This window comes from Salvelinus sp. IW2-2015, unplaced genomic scaffold (assembly GCF_002910315.2).
Source record: "Salvelinus sp. IW2-2015 unplaced genomic scaffold, ASM291031v2 Un_scaffold3020, whole genome shotgun sequence".
NCBI lineage: Eukaryota > Metazoa > Chordata > Actinopteri > Salmoniformes > Salmonidae > Salvelinus > Salvelinus sp. IW2-2015.
In genome coordinates, this window is record NW_019944312.1 from 75,315 (window position 1) to 95,586 (window position 20,272).

The following is a 20,272-nucleotide window of genomic DNA, read 5'->3' on the forward strand; positions in this document are numbered from 1 at the left end:
GCATCACAAAAACATCTGGGGCATCACAAAGACATCTGGGGCATCACCAAAGACATCTGGGGCATCACAAAGACATCTGGGGGCATCACAAAGACATCTGGGGGCATCACAAAGACATCTGGGGCATCAACAAAGACATCTGGGGCATCACAAAGACATCTGGGGCATCACAAAGACATCTGGGGCATCACAAAGACATCTGGGCATCACAAAGACATCTGGGGCATCACAAAGACATCTGGGGGCAGTCACAAAGACATCTGGGGCATCACAAAGACATCTGGGGGCATCACAAAGACATCTGGGGGCATCATAAAGACATCTGGGGGCATCATAAAGACATCTAAAACCAAACAGCCGTCGGTTTCCCCCAGATGTCATTGTGATGCAGCGAATGTCTGTCAGATCCCCAGTGTCAACTGAAATGTAATGCTGTGTGTAATGCTGTGTTTAACAGTACTCTGAGACCCATGTATACACTCTCGATCCGGTCCAATTACCAGCCTCATTGTGTTTCTGTCYGTCCCAAATGGCCCCCTCTTTCTCCGACATATTGCACTACTTTTGACCTGAGCACTATGGGCCCTGGTCAGAAGTAGTGCACTATAAAGAGAATAGGGTGCCATTTGGAACAGCAGCTGTGTGTTAGGATGTTAGGATGAACCACTGCTCTGCTCGTTAATGTCTACTCTACCACCCAGCATGGTGTTAATGGGAGTGGCGCTCCTCACGTTCTACAGAGAGAGATCTGAAACCTGTCAAGGGGGCTGAGATGATGGGGCTGGGGCTTTCTGGTTTAACTATAGTACACTTAGCAGGTCCTTTTGATGAATATGAGTGTGTAAGTGTGTCTGTCCCCGAAGCTCTGGGTCCTGAGTTCCAGACATGTGGACCCTTCAAAGTCTTACTCCGATCCAAGCTAATGAGCAAGGACCCTTAAATGAGCAAACTGAAAACATTCCAGCAGCTTTTACTTCGGTTTCACAATGTTCTTTATGCAAACGCATCGAGAGGCCTAAAGAATTCTGAGTCATTTGAGTAGCAGTTCATTTCTAACAACGGTCCCATTGCCAAACACATCCACATACTGAAGTAATAGTCCATGGGGGTGCTGTCCTGTTGTTGAAGAGCTGGAGGTGTCGTCAGAAAGGTTCTCCACTGTCTGACAGATTGACACACCTGAGGTAAATATTGTACTGGAGGGTTCAAACACCTGGACTGGAGCCAGTTATCCTCTCTCACATTGATTCAGCAAACACGCTCACAGTAAAAATGACACACACACAGAGACTCATGTACACAAAGCCCAAGGCCACGTACAGAATAATCCATATGTATCTTTTCTCAACTTCCTTTCTGACAGGGCACCTGACATCAGTCGGCACAGAGGAGGCCTTTTGAAACCGTAGTATGTGTCGAGGACACGCCCCGCAACAACACACCCACCCACCCAACACTCACCAACTAACCAACGAACACCGGCACAAACACACACCACACACCCACACACACACCCAACACACCACCACACACTCTATGGCAGTGAGCTGTCCTCCAGGTATTTACCCCCCGAGCGGTGGGCGCTGAGCGGTGTGTAATATTTATCTGCTGGCTAGAGCACGTATTGTTTTTCGGCCGGCTCTGTTACAGAGCAGAGGGAGACTACACGGGGACTATAACGAATGACATTTTTTCTGTCTACAGATGACGAGGGGAGACTAACACAGGGACTATAACACTAATGAAATCTCTCTGGGAGGTCCCTTGATGTCTGCTGCCAAAATGTGAGAGAATAATTTCTCAATGTTGCAAACCCTCCTGTGTGTGTGTGTGTGTGTGTGTGTGTGTGTGTGTGTGTTGTGTGTGTGGTGTGTGTGTGTGTGTGTGTGTGTGTGTGTGTGTGTGTTGTTGTGTGCACTCTCAATTCCACTCAATTCCTCATTCCTGCTGGTTGTGATGGAGTACCATTGGAAGCAAAGGAAAGGGGGATACTAGTCAGTAGTACAACTGAATGCTTTCAACTGAAATGTGTCTTCCACATAATCAATCTTCTGAATCAGAGGTGCGAGGGGCTGCTTAATCGACATCACGTCTCCGTGCCGGGGAACAGTGGGTTAACTGCCTTGCTCAGGGTTGATTGGCAAAGCTGGGACTGGGTTGCCATCGTCAACACTCTATAATCCCAGTAAGGAAGTAACCAGTGGTCAGAGGTTCAAGGTCACACCAACTCCTACAAACACCATTCATGATGTTTCCCTTGGTTCCCGGGTAACAGCTTGTGTACAGTTCTGATGAATCAATACTTAGATAAATAAGGGAGAAACGGACAGTGGTGAGAGCTTTGGGCCAAAGCCACATGTTTTTCAGCGGGACTAGGATATCTCACCCGCTCCGCGGTGAAGTTTCCCCTAGGTACAGATCTGGGATCAGCTTTCCTCAAATCCTAATCCTAACCACAGTGGGGAAAATGCACAACTGACCAAAGACACAGCATGTAGGGAGTGTCACCTACACCATCCCACCACAGCGTGGGGCTAGGCCTACAGACTGACAGGGCAGCTTCCAGAGGRAAGGGTAAGGAGGTCRGCCATTATAAATCAACACAGAGAAGGAGAGCTGACCGTGCCGGAGGTTCTCCATCTAGTGAAGTGTTAGACAGAGACACACAGAGTAACACGCTTTAACCCTCTGATACCTGGTCCGGCAGGCTGACCTCCGCTGACCTCCAGGACAAAGTCACAGAGAGCCAGGTCCTACTCCCACTGCAGGTCAGTCATACAGAATGTATCACCCCTGTTCACTGTTAATCGACCCATTCATTCTATGAGCTCTGTCAAGCAGCATACATTCACTGGATGGATGGCAATGAATGATGGTTCTGGTTAGTTCTTGTGGGTTAGGGGAGATGTGGAGTCCAGTAGAGTGACTTACCTGAACAGGTGTCAGCTGGGCTCTTGGGTCAAAGACTCGCAGCTTTTTGTCCTAGAAAACAGAGGAGAGGAAAGATGTGTATTGGGGTTACTTGGAAAACAACACAGAAGTACTTAAGACCATGCTAACATTTTCTGGTGTTCAGTTCCATATGCCTGTCATGATTTAGAAGAGTAAGAAAGGGACCAATCAGTTTGGGCTTCTGATTSAAATCTAAAGATCTGTCAATATTGTTTTGTGGCGTTGATTTAAACAGTGCAACACAGCATTCTCCTGGTATTTGTAGAAGCCAATCATGWTTACAGTGAACCACTTTAAATATTGAAATAACTTCCCATAGTTCATGAAATGACTGACGATTTCATTTCAGCAGACACCAATACACTCACTGGACAGTTTATTAGGTACAACACTCCGTTCACAAAAATGGTTCGCTCCTACAGCCAATGAGTCACGTGGCCGTGGCTTGCTGTATAAAACAGGCAGACAGGCATCAAGGCATTCAGTGGGCAAAACCAGTGGCCTAAGCGACTTTGAGCGTGGTATGATCATCGGTGCAAGGTGCGCACCAGTTCCAGTATCTCAGAAACGTCCGGCCTCCTGGGCTTTTCACGGCGCAGTACAATAATAACGGCAGTACAACTCATCGGTCCTTGTCACGGATGGGCTATTGCAGCAGACGACACCACCGGGTTCCACTCCTATCAGCTAAAAACATGAAGAAGAAGCTCCAGTGGGGACGTGATCACCAATACTGGACAATTGAGGAGTGGAAAAACATGGCCTGGCCAACAAACCCTGGTTCCTGTTGCGTCTTGCTGATGGCAGAGTCAGGAGTTGGCGTAAGCAGCATGAGTCCATGGCCCCACCCCGCCTGGTGTCAACGGTACAGGCTGGTGGTGGGGGTGTAATGGTGTGGGGAATGTTTTCCTGGCACATGTTAAGTTCCTTGATACCAATTTAGCAATGTTTCCATTCCCCAAAGAATTCAGGCTGTTCTGGAGGCAAAGGGAGTTCCGACCCGGTACTAGATGGGTGTACCTAATAAACTTTCCTTGGAGTGTATTAAAAACCCAACATTTTTTTTAAGTGAGAAGTAGGGGGATTGGTTTGAAGCCAAAAAAGACAGGAAATTCACATGAGCACCACAATGCCTACTCCATCCATGCTCTACCAAGGTGTTCCAGCACACAGCTTTGACCTACTACAGTAGCCATGTTGGTCTATTGTACTTCAAACAATGTATATGCAGGTTGCTTAGGATTCAAACTTTCTCTGACTATATCACAGGAGCCAAGAGTTACAGCAGACTATGTAACTGGAGCCAGAAGGTGTTCCTGACCATGTGGTCTGAACTGGTAAAACTCTGGGCCCTGTATATGTGGTCTGAACCGGTAAAACTCTGGGCCCTGTATATGTATCAGATCTGACTGATCCTCTGAGCCCTTTTCCATAGAACATCTCAGAGTAGGAGATCTGAGGCCCTACCTGTCCATATTTACCCTACCCCCCCCCCCTTCACTTCACCCCCACTGGCCCTCAGCATACGGCAGTAATCAGGCCAACCAATCAGAGGGGATCCTCTGGTGATTGAGAGGAAATGGGGTGTAATTGGGAACCGGCTGTGGCGGGGACACCTCCTGTCCTGGTGTGTGTGTGTGTGTGTGTGTGTGGTGTGTGTGTGTGTGTGTGTGTGTGTGTGTGTGTGTGTGTGTGTGTGTGTGTGCCACTCAATATGACACAGGGCTCAGATGTCACAGTGAAACACTGACAGAAACACACAGCGTAATAACAGACATAACTGTAATAACCCTCAGACCAAACACAACCCCAACCGAGACATCAACACGTAATAACAGGTAACAATGTAATACCTCAGACAAACACATAACAGTACAACTCATAACCTCAGACAAACCCACACACAACCCCACCAAAGACATCAACACGTAAGAACAGGTAACAACTGTAATAACCGTCAGACCAGAACACAACCCACGACATCAACAGTAATAACAGGTAACAACTGTAATAACCTCAGACCAAACACAACCCCCACCAAGACATCAACACGTAATAACAGGTAACAACTGTAATAACCTCAGACCAAACACACACCCCACCAAGGACACTAACCCCAGACCACGCCACAACATGTAATACAAACTGTATAACCCTCAGACAAACACAACCCCACCAAGACATCACACGTAATAAAGAAACAACTGTAATACCTCAAGACAAACACAAATACTAGAGTAAAACGTAGTAATAACCTCAGACCAAACACAACCCCCACCAAGACATCAACACGTAATAACAGTATAACTGTAATACAACCTCAGACCAAACACAACCCCCACCACCAGACATCACACGTAATAACAGAAACTGTAATAACCCTCAGACCAAACACAACCCCACCAAGACATCAACACGTAAATAACTGTAAACTGTATACACCCTCAGACCAAACACATAATAAACAGAACAACTTAGTAACCCTCAGACCACAACGTAATAACAGTAAAACTGTACATAACCTCAGACCAAACACACATAACAATAACAGGTAACAACTGATAACCTCAGACAGAACACAACCCCACCAAGCACAATCAACGTAACACAGTAACAAACTGTATAACCTCAGACACCAACACACACCCCCACCCAAGACATCAACACGTAATAACAGTACAACTGTATAACCTCAGACACCACTCAAACCAACACCCCTCACCACAGAGACATCAAACACGTAATACATGTAACAACTGTAAGTAACCTCAAGAAACACCCAAAAAAACACGTAATAAAGGTAACAACTGTAATAACCCTCAGACACAACACAAACCCCACCAAGACATCAACACGTAATAACAGGTAACAACTGTAATAACCCTCAGACAAACACAACCCCACCAGACATCAACACGTAATAACAGGTAACAACTGTAATACCCTCAGACCAAACACAACCCCAACCAAGACATCAACACGTATATAAAACAGGTAACAACTGTAATAACCCTCAGACCAAACACAACCCCACCAAGACATCAACACATAATAACAGGTACAACTGTAATAACCCTCAGACCAAACACAACCCCCACAGACATCAACACGTAATAACAGATAACTGTAATAACCCTCAGACCAAACACAACCCCACCAAGACATCAACACGTAATAACAGTAACTGTAATAACCCTCAGACCAAACACAACCCCACGAAGACATCAACACGTAAACAGTGTAACAACTGTAATAACCCTCAGACCAAACACACCAACCCACCATCGAGACATCACACATAATAACAGTAACAACTGTAATACCCTCAGACCAAACACAGACATAACAGTAAACGAAAAACTGTAATAACCTCAGAAAAACCAACAACCCACCAAGACATCAACACATAATAACAGTAACTGTAATAACCTCAGACAAACACACACCCACCAAGACATCAACACGTAATAACAGGTAACAACTGATAATAACCCTCAGACCAAACACGTAATAAACAGGTAACAACTGTATAACCCTCAGACCAAACACAACCCCCACCAAGACATCACACTAATAACAGGTAACAACTGTAATAACCCTCAGACCAAACACGTAATAACAGGTAACAACTGTAGTAACCCTCAGAGAACCAAACACATACATAACAGTAACAACTGTAATACCCTCAGACCAAACACATCAACTACAGTAACAAACTTGTAATAACCCTCAGACCAAACACATAATAACAGGTAACAACTTAATAACCTCAGACCAAACACAACACCCCACCGAGAACATCAACACACATATAACAGTAACAACTGTATAACATAAACCCTCAGACCACACACCACATAATAACAGGTAACAACTGTAAATAACCCTCAGACCAAACACAACCCCCACCAAGACATCAACACATTCAGAAAGAATCAGGCAATGACACTGACTGATACAAGGACTCACGGTTCTTGTGCACTTACACATGAAAGCACAAAGACACACAGCCAACAGACACACACAACCAGAAACAGACAGGCAGACCGGCATGAACCTTTCTGTGACACACACACACACCCCAGCTGAAATCAAAGTTGAAGAAAGTGATTGTTGAGAGGAAGGGTTCCCCTGGCCTTCCTTCAAAGACCAGTTCAAAGTGTGTGTGTGGTGTGTGTGTGTGTGCGTGTGCGTGTGCTGCCGTGCGTGTTTTCCCCCAGCAGTCCCCCTTTGGATGATGGATTTATTTGCTGTTTACTGCTTGGAATAACAAACAGGGGTTTTCCTATTCTAAAGCGCTGTGTGTGTGTGTGTGTGTGTGTGTGTGGGTGGTGACAGCCCACCCACAGGTTAGTGTAGCCTAAGGCTGTGGCATTGGGCCTCTGTGACCCAGGCTTAAGCCAGGGCTCAGAGACCACAGTGCCAGGCCCAGTCCCAACAACACACACACACAGCAGGGAAAACACAGCAGACAAGGCAGGGTGGACAGATCATCAACCATCGCCTCTAGAGACTGGCTGCCCTTACTGACCTTAACACACTACACACACACACCCGCACACACCACCCTTGCCAAAAGAGAACTATTCAGTGTTCTAACAACAAACAAAGTCATCTGCCGGAGGGGAAACTATCTGGCTGCAAACAGCTAGATGATGTCAGTCCCATGCAGATGTGCCCACTAGTATAAATAGACACACTCAAACAGACCCTCATAACCTCCTGACAATAACCTATTGGCTTTAAACACACACATGATCCACCCTCTCATAAACACACAGATGGGGTGGCCACACTCTCCCTAACACAAACACAAGTGTGTGTGTGTGTGTGTGTGTGTGTGTGTGTGCGCAGAGACTGCAGCTGTTTAATCAAAGCGGCATAGAACTCAAATCATTCTCAAGCTGTTGTTAATGAGTTCTACCCTGCTGTAGAGCTTTCACACACACACAGCCAACCTCCCCTTTCCAGTTGTCCATGGCAACTCCCCACAAAAAACAGTGTCAATCCCCAGTGACTGACAGCCCAGACTGTGTGACATCAGGAGGAGTTGGCTCACACACTGATAATAACTAATAATATTTCTTTATCATGGGAATGTGTGTGTGTGTGTGTGTGTGTGTGTGTGTGTGTGTGTGTGTGTGTGTGTGTGTGTGTGTGTTGTGTGTGTGTGTCGTGTGTGTGTGATGTGTGTGTGTGTGTGTGTGTCTATTAAACGGAGCTGGATAAAAAGTATATCCAATATGAAGAGAAAGGGGAAAATCTGTTCACCGTTTTGAACGCATAATGTGAAAAACCCACATTAACAGAAGCTATAAGACTCCATAGAGAGGTCATACCTGCTGCTGCAAAGCTATAAGACTCCATAGAGAGGTCATACCTGCTGCTGCAGAAGCTATAAGACTCCATAGAGAGGTCATACCTGCTGCTGAAGAAGCTATAAGACTCCATAGAGAGGTCATACCTGCTGCTGAAGAAGCTATAAGACTCCATAGAGAGGTCATACCTGCTGCAGACAACAGCATGGGGAGAAAGTGAAAGAAGCTGTTCAGTACATGAAGACAGAGGTAGTGAGAGAGGAACGGGTTAGGAACTGTTTCTCTTTTTGGTGTAGGATTGATGGAACAGGTTAGGGAAGGTGAACTGCAGTGTTTAGAATCTGTCTGTTTCAGCCCTTGATGGAATTATGCATCTCTAGGCCCCTAAATCTGGGTAGTATGTTTTAGAGCACACCATAGCAAAACGTTTTGCAACAGAAAACAAAAATGAGCGTCTCTTATTGGTAGTTTCCCAGTCGCTCTGTTTTCTTCCATTTAGTGCCTAATGAACAAACCCCAGGCCCTGTTATGATGAGTGCTGAGTCCCCATGAGCCCGGCCTCAACTGAACACACGTTGGCAGGGCCTATTTGCTTAATAAAGGGTATCGGAGAGATTGAAGGGCCCATTGAGTTAAATTACACCCCAGGTCTCAGTCAACCCAGAGAAGCCAGAACCCCAGACGCTCTCATCTAGTGTCACATTTTTCCTCCACTCTGTTTTCCCTTCTTTTTCTGTCTTTCGCTTTTCTCTTTCTTCTCTGTCCATCTCTCGGCCTCACTCACTCGCTCAGTCTCCCCCCCCCTCTCTCTCCTCTTTCTCCACCCTCCGATCTCTCTCTCTCCACCCCTCCACTCTCTCTCTCTCCACCCTCCGCTCTCTCTCCACCCCTCCGCTCTCTCTCTCTCCACCCTCCGCTCTCTCTCCACCCCTCCGCTCTCTCTCTCTCTCTCTCCACCCCTCGCTCTCTCTCTCTCTCTCTCCACCCCTCCACTCTCTCTCTCTCCACCCCTCCACTCTCTCTCTCTCCACCCTCCACTCTCTCTCTCCACCCCTCCACTCTCTCAGGCCAGCAGCAGCCTTCCTAAGGACCATCATCATGTTAAGAGTAATTCTGGTCTGAGCACGGACCCTCACTGACTGACTGATGGCTGAAATCCTTTCTGGTCACTGGAAATGACCCCCACTCTGACACACACAATTGTCAAGCACACAGAGTCATACGACATACGACAGGGTTTTGATCTTGCTTGGTCTACTAAAAGGTATCTTATGGAAACCTTTTTAAATGTTTTGCACAGAAACCTACAATTAGCATTTCTTATTGCACAAGTTCAGGTAGTCCTTCCCTGTTTTAATCAAAAAAAAATATGTTATGTTTGGCAACAAATGAACACAAAGCACCCAGGGCTCTTGCTCTGTCTCAGAGAACCCAACCAGATTTTTTATTTTTTATTTATTTTACCTTTATTTAACCAGGTAGGCTAGTTGAGAACAAGTTCTCATTTACAACTGCGACCTGGCCAAGTAAAGCAAAGCGACACAAACAACAACACAAAGTTACACATGGGATAAACAAACGTACAGTCAATGACACAATAGAAAAAAAAGAAAGTCTATATACAGTGTGTGCAAATGGCGTGAGGAGGTAAGGCAATAAATAGGCCATAGTAGCGAAGTAATTTCAATTTAGCAGATTAACACTGGAGTGATAGATGAGCAGATGATGATGTGCAAGTAGAGATACTGGTGTGCAAAAGAGCAGAACATTTTATAAAAACAATATGGGGATGAGGTAGGTATATTGGGTGGGCTATTTACAGATGGACATTTACAGTTGCAGCGATCGGTTAGCTGCTCAGATAGCTGATGTTTAAAGTTAGTGAGGGAAATATAAGTCTCCAGCTTCAGCGAAATTCGTCCAGTCACTGGCAGCAGAGAACTGGAAGGAAAAGAGGCCAAAGGAGGTGTTGGCTTTGGGGATGACCAGTGAGATATACCTGCTGGAGCGCATGCTACGGGTGGGTGTTGTTATCGTGACCAGTGAGCCTGAGATAAGCGGAGCTTTACCTAGCATAGACGTATAGATGACCTGGAGCCAGGGGGTCTGGCGACGAATATGTAGCGAAGGCGGCCAACGAGAGCATACAGGTCGCAGTGGTGTGTGGTATAAGGGCCTTTAGTAACAAAACGGATGGCACTGTGATAGACTGCGTCCAGTTTGCTGAGTAGAGTATTGGAAGCTATTTTGTAGATGACATCACCAACGTCAAGGATCAGTAGGATAGTCAGTTTTATGAGGGTATGTTTGGCAGCGTGAGTGAAGGAGGCTTTGTTGCGAAATAGAAAGCCGATTCTAGATCTGTATGTGACAGAGAAAGTGTCCAAGAGAGCAGGAGAGGACAAGGGAAGTACACCAACATTGCCACAGCACATACTGTACCTCAAAAGGCAGGAAGTGTAAAAAATGAGTTATGTTAACCCCCGCTGATGAAAAGGCCCCTGCCTAATGTCCAAGTTCAACTACAACTACACATGAAACCATTCCACTCATAAACTCCCTCTCTCTCCCTCTGCCCCCTTTCCATAAACCCAAAGCTCCCTCCACTCTGGCACCCCCTACTCAACCGTGCATACGCACGCGCACACACGAACGCACACACGATGGAAATACCTTCCAGCACAGTTATTATTTCCTTTACGACAGGAGGGGCACCGCACATGCCTCCATGCCTAGGTCCTTTCTCCTGGGGCGCTAAATCACCCGCTCTTGGGGCCTTGCGACGGCCTCTGTGTCCAGGTGAGGATTGAGGTCCCTCCTGTGTGTTTTTCACCTCTGCTCTTTACTTTGCTTTAAAAAGGCAGTAACTTGCAGAACCTGTCAGGGAGCAGCGGTGGAGATAGGACTCTTACTATAGCTCCCTTCTCCCCAGGAGAGGCAGGGGTCGCGCGGGGCAGTTGGGGAGAAGAGGCTTGGGTTGTATTCATCGACAAGTCTTCCTATTAACATTAGTTAGTGTGTTAGTTATCAGCCAAGTCTTCCTATTAACATTAGTTAGTAGTGTGATATAGTTATCTGGCCAAGTTGCCTATTTTTTTCATTGTCTCTCAAACAACAGAAAACAGAAGGGAACATTGGATGTGTCATTAGTTAGGCCTTAACGAGGCGCTGGAGGCGGGTAACACTGTTTAGTGTAGGACGGCATCCATCAGGCCCCGCATGCAGAAAACCCAGTGACCTCTGACCCCAAGCCCTGCACACATCGCAGGATCATGTTCATTATGCACCAAATGGGCTGAAACAGAGCGGGACTACCTGGACTTGTCCAATAAGAAACCCTTGTTTTAGTTTTCAATTACAAAATGTTTTTGCTATTTTCTTCCCTAATAACTAACACACTAACTAATGTTAATAGGAAGGCTGGATAACTAACACACTACTAATGTTATATGAAGGATGTAATCTAACACACTAACTAATGTTAATAAGCCAGAAGGTCGATAACTAACACACTAACTAATGTTAATAAGGAAGGCTGATAACTAACACACTCTAACTAATGTTAATAGAAGGCTGAATAACTAACAACACTAACATAATGGTAGTAAAAAATAATAGGAAGGCTAAGATAACTAACAACCTAAACTAAAATGATAGATAGAAAAGGCTGGTAAGCATAACAGCACACATAACCACAATGCCTTGAAAGGCAAGGCTGAGACAAACTAACACACTAATAAAATATCTAATAGAGAGAAGAACAACGGGCTCGCAGTTAACAAACACGACTAACACCTAAATGGTATACATAGGCAAAGGAGCTGATAACTACACACTAACTAATGTTAATAGGAAGGCTGATGAACTTACACCCACTAAGCTCGATCCTCTCACATAGGGAACAGCGCCTTGTCCTCGGCACTAAACAACTTACAAACAACCTAACTAATGTTTGAATAAGGGGAAGACCCTTGAACAAACCTCGCTCCCACAGCCTGCAGGATCACACAACCCACCTTGACCAACCTCTCGCAAAGATTAACAACTGTACTCACCAGCACAGCCATATAAAACAGCTATGTGACTACATCACAATAAAAAACAACTTTAGCACAAACAGTAGCGCGTCATACTCAACATATGAAACTACACGACACTCGTGATCTCAGACATCCCTACCGCTCTTTGCTCCAATACACCCCCCCGAGATAGCCTACCACCCTATCCTCCAACTTCTTCCAGAAACACCCCAGGGAAGTGGACCTCTGAGCGTCCTCTTCCATTCCGAGACACAATCTCCTACCTCCACGAGCTATTAAAAAGTGAGAACACAAGTCGAAATCAGACCCACCCAGTACAAAGAACTAGCGACCCGGGTCAGCGCATTCAAATGAGTTGTCACCCCTGTTTGACCTACCGTTGACGATGGTCCGCCTCAAAACAGATGCTGAAATATAACTGTACAGCGAGCCTGAAGCCGATCCACATCAGCAACCACGGGAGACCACGTATCAGCCCTCTCTCAAACGCTAACACCCGCCCTGCGCGCAACCTCCTATCGCTGAGACGCGCCTACTACAAGCTTAACTAACAGTAATTCCATCCCGGCAGAACGGAGATCGACAAGAATTCGCGCCCCTCATCATCATGGATCACATTACGTGAGAGCCGGCCCGAGGCGCAGCTACAGCACCACATGAAGCGTGGGAACACTGTGAGAGGCATAAGAGACCTACACCTCCTTGGGCACGCCAAAATAATGCTAACTCTACAATCGTCCACTCCAGCGAGGCGAGAAAACACGCGCCAACAACCTTCAGGGGTCTCTCTAATATATGACCTTACCCATTCACCACAGACACCCAGCCACAACGCCTGGTTTACGCCACTGAATAATAAAATTATATGGAATAGTCTCTCACAGGGCACCTACATCCTAAACTAAACTACTGACTCTGTACATATATTCTTACCCACTGACTATGCAATATCTACGAACGTAGGTCCCATATGGTGCGATAATACACACCATTAATTACACATATTCGTAAACACTATTTAAATGGCGGTAGCCCACATCTGACATAATTGCCTCGTTTAATGATTTCTTAGATTCTTTGCCATTTAAGGGCGAGATTTGGTCTAAGAAAGTATCTGATACCTGTATTTTCAAAGAAAAAAAAAAGAACGGGACACGGTAATCATATACTGCAATGGTAATTGAAGCTGGAACATAAAAGCATCTACACTGCCACCTGACCATTAAAATCAGCCAGAACAAATAATACAGTATGTAAAATGAGCAACAAACATGTCAGGTGTTAAGCTTGTAGCTTTTTTCGAGTGGGGAATTCGCACACAAGTACAACGACGCAAATATACTAGATGTTCAAAACACACCCATCCTATTGTGCAACCTCTACTCTATTGTTGCCACTAGACCGAGTTTGGGAAGAGTATTCCAACACGACAAACACAAAGGATAGAGGAGGTGCTATGTGGACAAACCTTTATCGTGATAGGATCCCCAGTTGAAAAGAATAGATCACAACGAAACTATCGCTGAGAGCATGCACTTTCTGACCATCCTTCTTAGCCAACATCCAGGCCCGCTAGAGTCTTATCGAAAATTAATTCATAACACTCCAAGTTACAAAATATCCACACATCGTTCACGTGTAAAGAGTTTAAACACCGTTTCCACATAAGACAGTTGGTTCAATGAACGATAAACAAAATATAAGGATTGAAACAAGTAGCACCTGGTGGAGAACGGTGCGATTGAAGACACTAAAACTAAAGAGAACGAGTAGCAATTGATAGTCACAGTTAAGAAAACGGAAAGAAAAAATAGGACAGCTTAAGAGACCTATAAGCCTCTACTGACTTTTGAAAAACACCTAAACGAAAGAAAAACAGCCCAGAGGTCGCTGCTGCATCTGCCGCAAAACAAAAAAAAAAAACAAAAAAAAAAGACACCAAACCAGAGCCAAAAAAAAAAAACCAAAACAGAAAAAAAAAAACCAAAAAAAACACGAAACCGCGACGAACGAAAGAAACCAACCCGCAGCGCCCAGACCCGAGGAACAAAGAGCCCGCCAACACAGGACGGCGCAGCACGCACACGCAGCAGAACACCGCAGACACGAAAGGAAAAAAAAACACACGAACGACCAAGAAGAACCCAGGGCAAACGGGCAGGCGCAAAAACACCACAAGCAAAGGCCAGCAACGAAACAACAAGGCAAAACCCACCCAAACCCCACAACCGACAACCAAAAAACAGCCGAACCCGCCTCCCACACCGCGCGGCAAACGAACAGCGACGGCCACAAACCTCGCGACAGACGTGCCAGCAAACCGCGCGAGAGGGGAAGCCCCACAACCGCCGAGCGGAACGGCCAGCACAGAGGACCGCGCGAAGCATACGCACAGCAAACCCCGAAGCGAACGGCACAACAAGCCAAACGAACAAGGCCCGGCGGCAAAACGGACCCACGCCGGATAACACACAACACACACACACACACACACACCACCACCACACACACACACACACACAACACACACACACACCAACCACACACAACCAGGAAAAAAAAAGGAAACAGACCAACCCGCCGAGCACACGGCGGCGCACACGAGACCGACAGACAACGAAAAAGCCCGAAAACCACAGCAAACTCAGAACAACACGAAAGAGAGGCAGCCGCGGAGAAACAGCAGGACTCGGCCCACACACACACACACACACACACCACACACCACACACACACACACAACCCACGTGAAAGGCCCACCCAGCGGAAAGCCAGGAGGGAACCAAGAGCACAGAGAGCGACGGAGACACACTGCAGACACCACACCACAAAGCCCCGCCGCAATGACGGAACACAAAAGGGGCGCAGGAGAAAACACAACAACGCAGACCCACCCCCGGGGCCCCCGACGCACGCACGCGGACCCGCGACCGACAACCAATCCACCGAACACGGAACCCGCACCACCCACACACACAACCACACCACACACAACAGCCGGAAGGAAAAACCCGGAGGCCAACCAACACAAAAAAGCCACAGGCCAAAAACAGAGAGAGACCGCCCCAGGAGTGAACGTGCCTTAGGCATGTTGCCAGGAGCATGAGGACTGCAGATGTGGCCAGGGCAATAAATTGCAATGTCCGTACTGTGAGACGCCTAAGACAGCGCTACAGGGAGACAGGACGGACAGCTGATCGTCCTCACAGTGGCAGACCGCGTGTAACACCTGCACAGGATTGGTACAGCCGAACAGCATACCTGCGGGACAGGTACAGGATGGCAACAACAACTGCCCGAGTTACACCAGGAACGCACAATCCCTCCATCAGTGCTCAGACTGTCCGCAATAGGCTGAGAGAGGCTGGACTGAGGGCTTGTAGGCCTGTTGTAAAGCGGTCATCACCGGCAACAATGTCGCTTATGGGAACAACCTACCGTCGCTGGACCAAACAGTACTGGCAAAAAGTGCTCTTCACTAATGAGTGTTTCTTCACTCTTCGCAGTTTTGTCTCACCAGGGGTGATGGTCGGATTCGCGTTTATCGTTAAAGGAATGAGCGTTACACCGAGGCATGTACTCTGGAGCGGGATTGATTTGGAGGTGGAGGGTCCGTCATGGTCTGGGGCGGTGTGTCACAGCATCATCGGACTAGCTTGTTGTCATTGCAGGCAATCTCAACGCTGTGCATTACAAGGAAGACATCCTCCTCCCTCATGTGGTACTCTTCCTGCAGGCTCACCCTGACATGACCCTCCAGCATGACAATGCCACCAGCCATACTGCTCGTTCTGTGTGTGATTTCCTGCAAGACAGGAATGTCAGTGTTCTGCCATGGCCAGCGAAAGGCCTGGATCTCAATCCCATTGAGCACGTCTGGGACCTGTTGGATCAGAGGGTGAGGGCTAGTGCCATTCCCCCCACAAATGTCAGAGAACTTGCAGGTGCCTTGGTGGAAGAGTGGGGTAACATCTCACAGCAATAACTTGCAAATCTGGTGCAGTCCATGAGAAGGAGATGCACTGCAGTACTTAATGCAGCTGGTGGCCACACCAGATACTGACTGTTACTTTTGATTTTGACCCCCCCTTTGTTCAGGGAACACTTATTCAATTTCTGTTAGTCACATGTCTGTGGAACTTGTTCAGTTTATGTCTCAGTTGTTGAATCTTTGTATGTTCATTCATACAAATATTTACACATGTTAAGTTTGCTGAAAATAAACGCAGTCGACAGTGAGAGGACGTTTCTTTTTTTGCTGAGTTTATATTTAGATGTACTGTACATGACAATAATAGTTCCTGTCTTGTCTCAGTATGTACTGTAGGACTGACTCACCTTGCAGGAGGAAGCCAGCAGGGAGCCGCCTGTTTCCAGCTAAGACTCTGCAGCTGATCACCGTGCGGCTCCAGAGCTGCAGACAGACAAACACAGGTCAGAGGTCAAGAGACTGGTCAGCTCAGCCCGCAGGTTATCACAGGGGAGGTCAAGGAAAGGTCACAGAGAGGTCAACAGCACAGGTTAACACAAGACCGGGAACAACAAAGTACATAAAGAACAGATTCAGGATGAAGAGACAGAAAGAAAAGAAAGCACAGGTAGAAACACAGGACAGGTGAGGCCAAGACACAGGACAGGTGGAGGCCAAGACACAGGACAGGTGAGGCCAAGACACGGGGACAGGTGGGGGCCAAGACACGGGACAGGTGGGGGCCAAGACAAGGGACAGGTGAGGGCCAAGACAAAGGACAGGTGGGGGCCAAGACACAAGACACAGAGGGAAACACAGGATGAAACAGTACATCAATTGTAGAAACTCCAAAGCAGACCCAGTTGACCCAGTTAAGACCCCCTGGATCAATGGCACACAGAACATAATGAGGTTATGGTGCTATGGCTGGTTGGACACAGCATAGCATGTATGGGTTATGATGACACGACAGTAGATGGCATAGATGACAACAGCATTTGTTAAATGGTGAAGAAAGTCGTCACACGGGACACAGTCCCCCAGTGTTGAGGTTCACCCTCTAGGCCTCCCGAGTGGCGCAGTGGTCTAAGGCACTGCATCGCAGTACTAGCTGTGCCACTAGAGATCTTGAGTCCAGGCTCTGTCTCCCGGCCGCGACCGGGAGACCCATGGGGCGGCGTTGTCCGGGTTAGGGGAGGGTTTGGCCGGCAGGGATGTTCTTGTCCCATCGCGCACTAGCGACTCCTGTGGCGGGCCGGGCGCAGTGCACGCTGACACAGTCACCTGGTGTACAGTGTTTCCTCCGACACATTGGTGCGGCTGGCTTCGAGGTTAAGCGGGCATTGTGTCAAGAAGCAGTGCGGCTTGGCTGGGTTATGTTTCGTGGGACGCACGGCTCTCGAACTTCGCCTCTCCCGAGTCCGTACGGGAGTTTCAGCGATGAGACAAGACTGTAACTACCAATTGGATACCACGAAATTGGAGAGAAAATGGGGTAAAAAATTAATTAGATTCCCCCTGATGAACCTAGACAGCAGGGTCAGGGGTCAGAGAGGGGTGGTTAAGGAGTAATGGAAGGGCAGGGCACAGCCTGTGGGGGCAGCAGTGAGCAGCATCAGCCATCATGGTGGAGCCTGTCTGTCAGTGGAAGGCCAGTGGATAAGCAAACTGAGCCACGCCACCCAGACCAGACAGCCACGGATACTGAGAAGAGGCAGACATTACCTCAACCTCTCTCCAGTAGCAGAGACAGCATAGACGGCCTGTCTGTCAGTGAGACGGAGTCACCCTGAGGAAACCAAAGGCTACGAAGACAAAACCGCCTCGCAAGAGCCCAACATAGAGACGTGATACACCAATAACACAGAGACGTGTATAACACATTACTGTGACACAGAGCAGAAGGAAACTAAATCAATGTGAAAGGATCAAACTGACTGACAGATTGTGTGTATGGTCTGTTTGCTGGTATATTTGTGTGAAGAAGTGTTTGTACTGTATGGATCCATGTGAGTGAGTGATGAGTGTGTGTGTTCATCGTTCATGCATGTGTGTTTGCGTGCGTTCCTTCAATCCTTTGTTAGTGTCTATAAGAGAGTGTGTGTTCATGCATTCACCATTCTTTCATGCCTGCACATAGTGTATAGCTCCTCTCCTCCAGTGTCTCCTACCTGCTAGCGGTGATTGTTGGCGGCTGGTGTCCCAGAGCTGGACTGTCTTGGTGGAGCCCACAGCCAGCAGGCCAGAGGAGGTGGGGTGGAAGGCGACCAGCTCCAGACGCCCCTCTCCGGGACACAGGGTCACCTCCGCCCCCCCAGGCTGCTCCTGTTCTGGTTCACACACACGCCACAGCTTCACCTGCATGGACACACACCAGGCCAAGAAAGCATGTTTTTAGTGACCTTGTTGTGCTGAGTAAAAGAGACACACACTTGCGCACACACAAACACACACAAACAAGAGTGTCAGGTGAATGGGCTCTCAATCAGACATGAAGACAGTGACATACACAATAATTACAAAAGTATGTGGACACCCCTTCCAATGAATGGATTCAGCCACACCCACTGCTGACAGGTGTATCAAATCAAGCATACACCCATGCAATCTGAATAGACAAACATTGGCAGTAGAATGGCCTTACTCAAGAGCTCAGGGACTTTCAACGTGGCATCGTCATAGGAAGCCACCTTCCCAATAAGTCAGTTCGTCAAATGTCTGCCTTTCTAGAGCTGCCCCAGTCAACTGTAAGTGCTGTTATTGTGAAGTGGAAACGTCGAGGAGCAACAACGGCTCAGCCGCGAAGTGGTTGGCCACACAAGCTCACAGAACGGGACTGTGGCGTGCTAAAGTGCGTAGTGCGTAAAATCGTCTGTTCACGGTTGCAACACTCACTACCCGAGTTCCAAACTGTCTCGAAACAACGTCAGCACAAGAACTGTTCATCGGGAACTTCATGAACTGGGTTTCTATGGCCCAGCAGCCGCACACAAGCCTAAGATCACCATGCGCAATGCTAAGCGTCGGCTGGAGTGGTGTAAAGCCCGCCGCCATTGGACTCTGGAGCAGTGGAAACATGTTCTCTTGAGTGATGCTTCATCATCTGGCAGTCCGACCGACAAATCTGKGTTTGAGAACGCTCCCTGCCCGACTGCATAGTGCCAACTGTAAAGTCTGGTGGAGGAGGAATAATGGTCTGGGGCTGTTTATCATGGTTCGGGCCCCTTAGTTCCAGTGAAGGGAAATCTTAGCTACAGCATTGAGGAAGGCCCGTTCCTGTTTCAGCATGACAATGCCCCGGTGCACAAAGCGAGATCCATACAGAAATGGTTTGTTGAGATTGGTGTGGAAGAACTTGACTGGCCTACACAGAGCCATGACCTCAACCCCATTGAACACCTTGGGGATGAATGGGAACGCCAACTGCGAGTCTGGTCTAATCGCCCAACATCAGAGCCCAACCTCACTAATGCTCTTGTGGCTGAATGGAAGCAAGTGTATGTTACACATGCATATAAATACAGTATTATACACATGCAAATGTAACATATGTCTATCTAATGTTAGAGAGAAGGTTTTGAGGTTTGTATCTTGCTCCATGTCAGTAGGTMATCGAAGGCAAAGACTTAAACGGATCCCTTCACCCCAGCTACACTCGCTGAACGCTCAAACCCCAGCTACACTCGCTGAACGCTCAAACCCCAGCTACACTCGCTGAACGCTCAAACCCCAGCCTACACCGCTGAACGTCAAACCCCAGCTACACTCGCTGAACGCTCAAACCCCCAGCTACACTCGCTGAACGCTCAAACCCCAGCTACACTCGCTGAACGCTCAACACCCAGCTACACTCGCTGAACGCTCAAACCCCAGCTACACTCACTGAACGTCAAACCCCAGCTACACTCGCTGAACGTTCAAACCCCAGCTACACTCGCTGAACATTCAAACCCCAGCTACACTCGCTGAACGCTCAAACCCCAGCTACACTC

At 47.6% G+C, this 20,272-nt stretch overlaps 1 non-coding gene across 1 annotated transcript in view; it reads right to left on the reverse strand.

The window, feature by feature from the left end:
* The window catches only part of coro7 (coronin 7), a 63,780-nt gene extending 45,147 nt beyond the window's left edge, over window positions 1-18,633 (reverse strand). Inside the window, exons 1-3 of the transcript XR_002894936.2 lie at window positions 18,452-18,633; window positions 16,649-16,724; window positions 2,932-2,982 (exon numbers count right to left, since the gene is read on the reverse strand). This is a non-coding gene — a transcript (coronin 7). The remainder of the gene's footprint in view (window positions 1-2,931; window positions 2,983-16,648; window positions 16,725-18,451) is intronic.
* Between the last annotated feature and the right edge of the window lie 1,639 nt (window positions 18,634-20,272).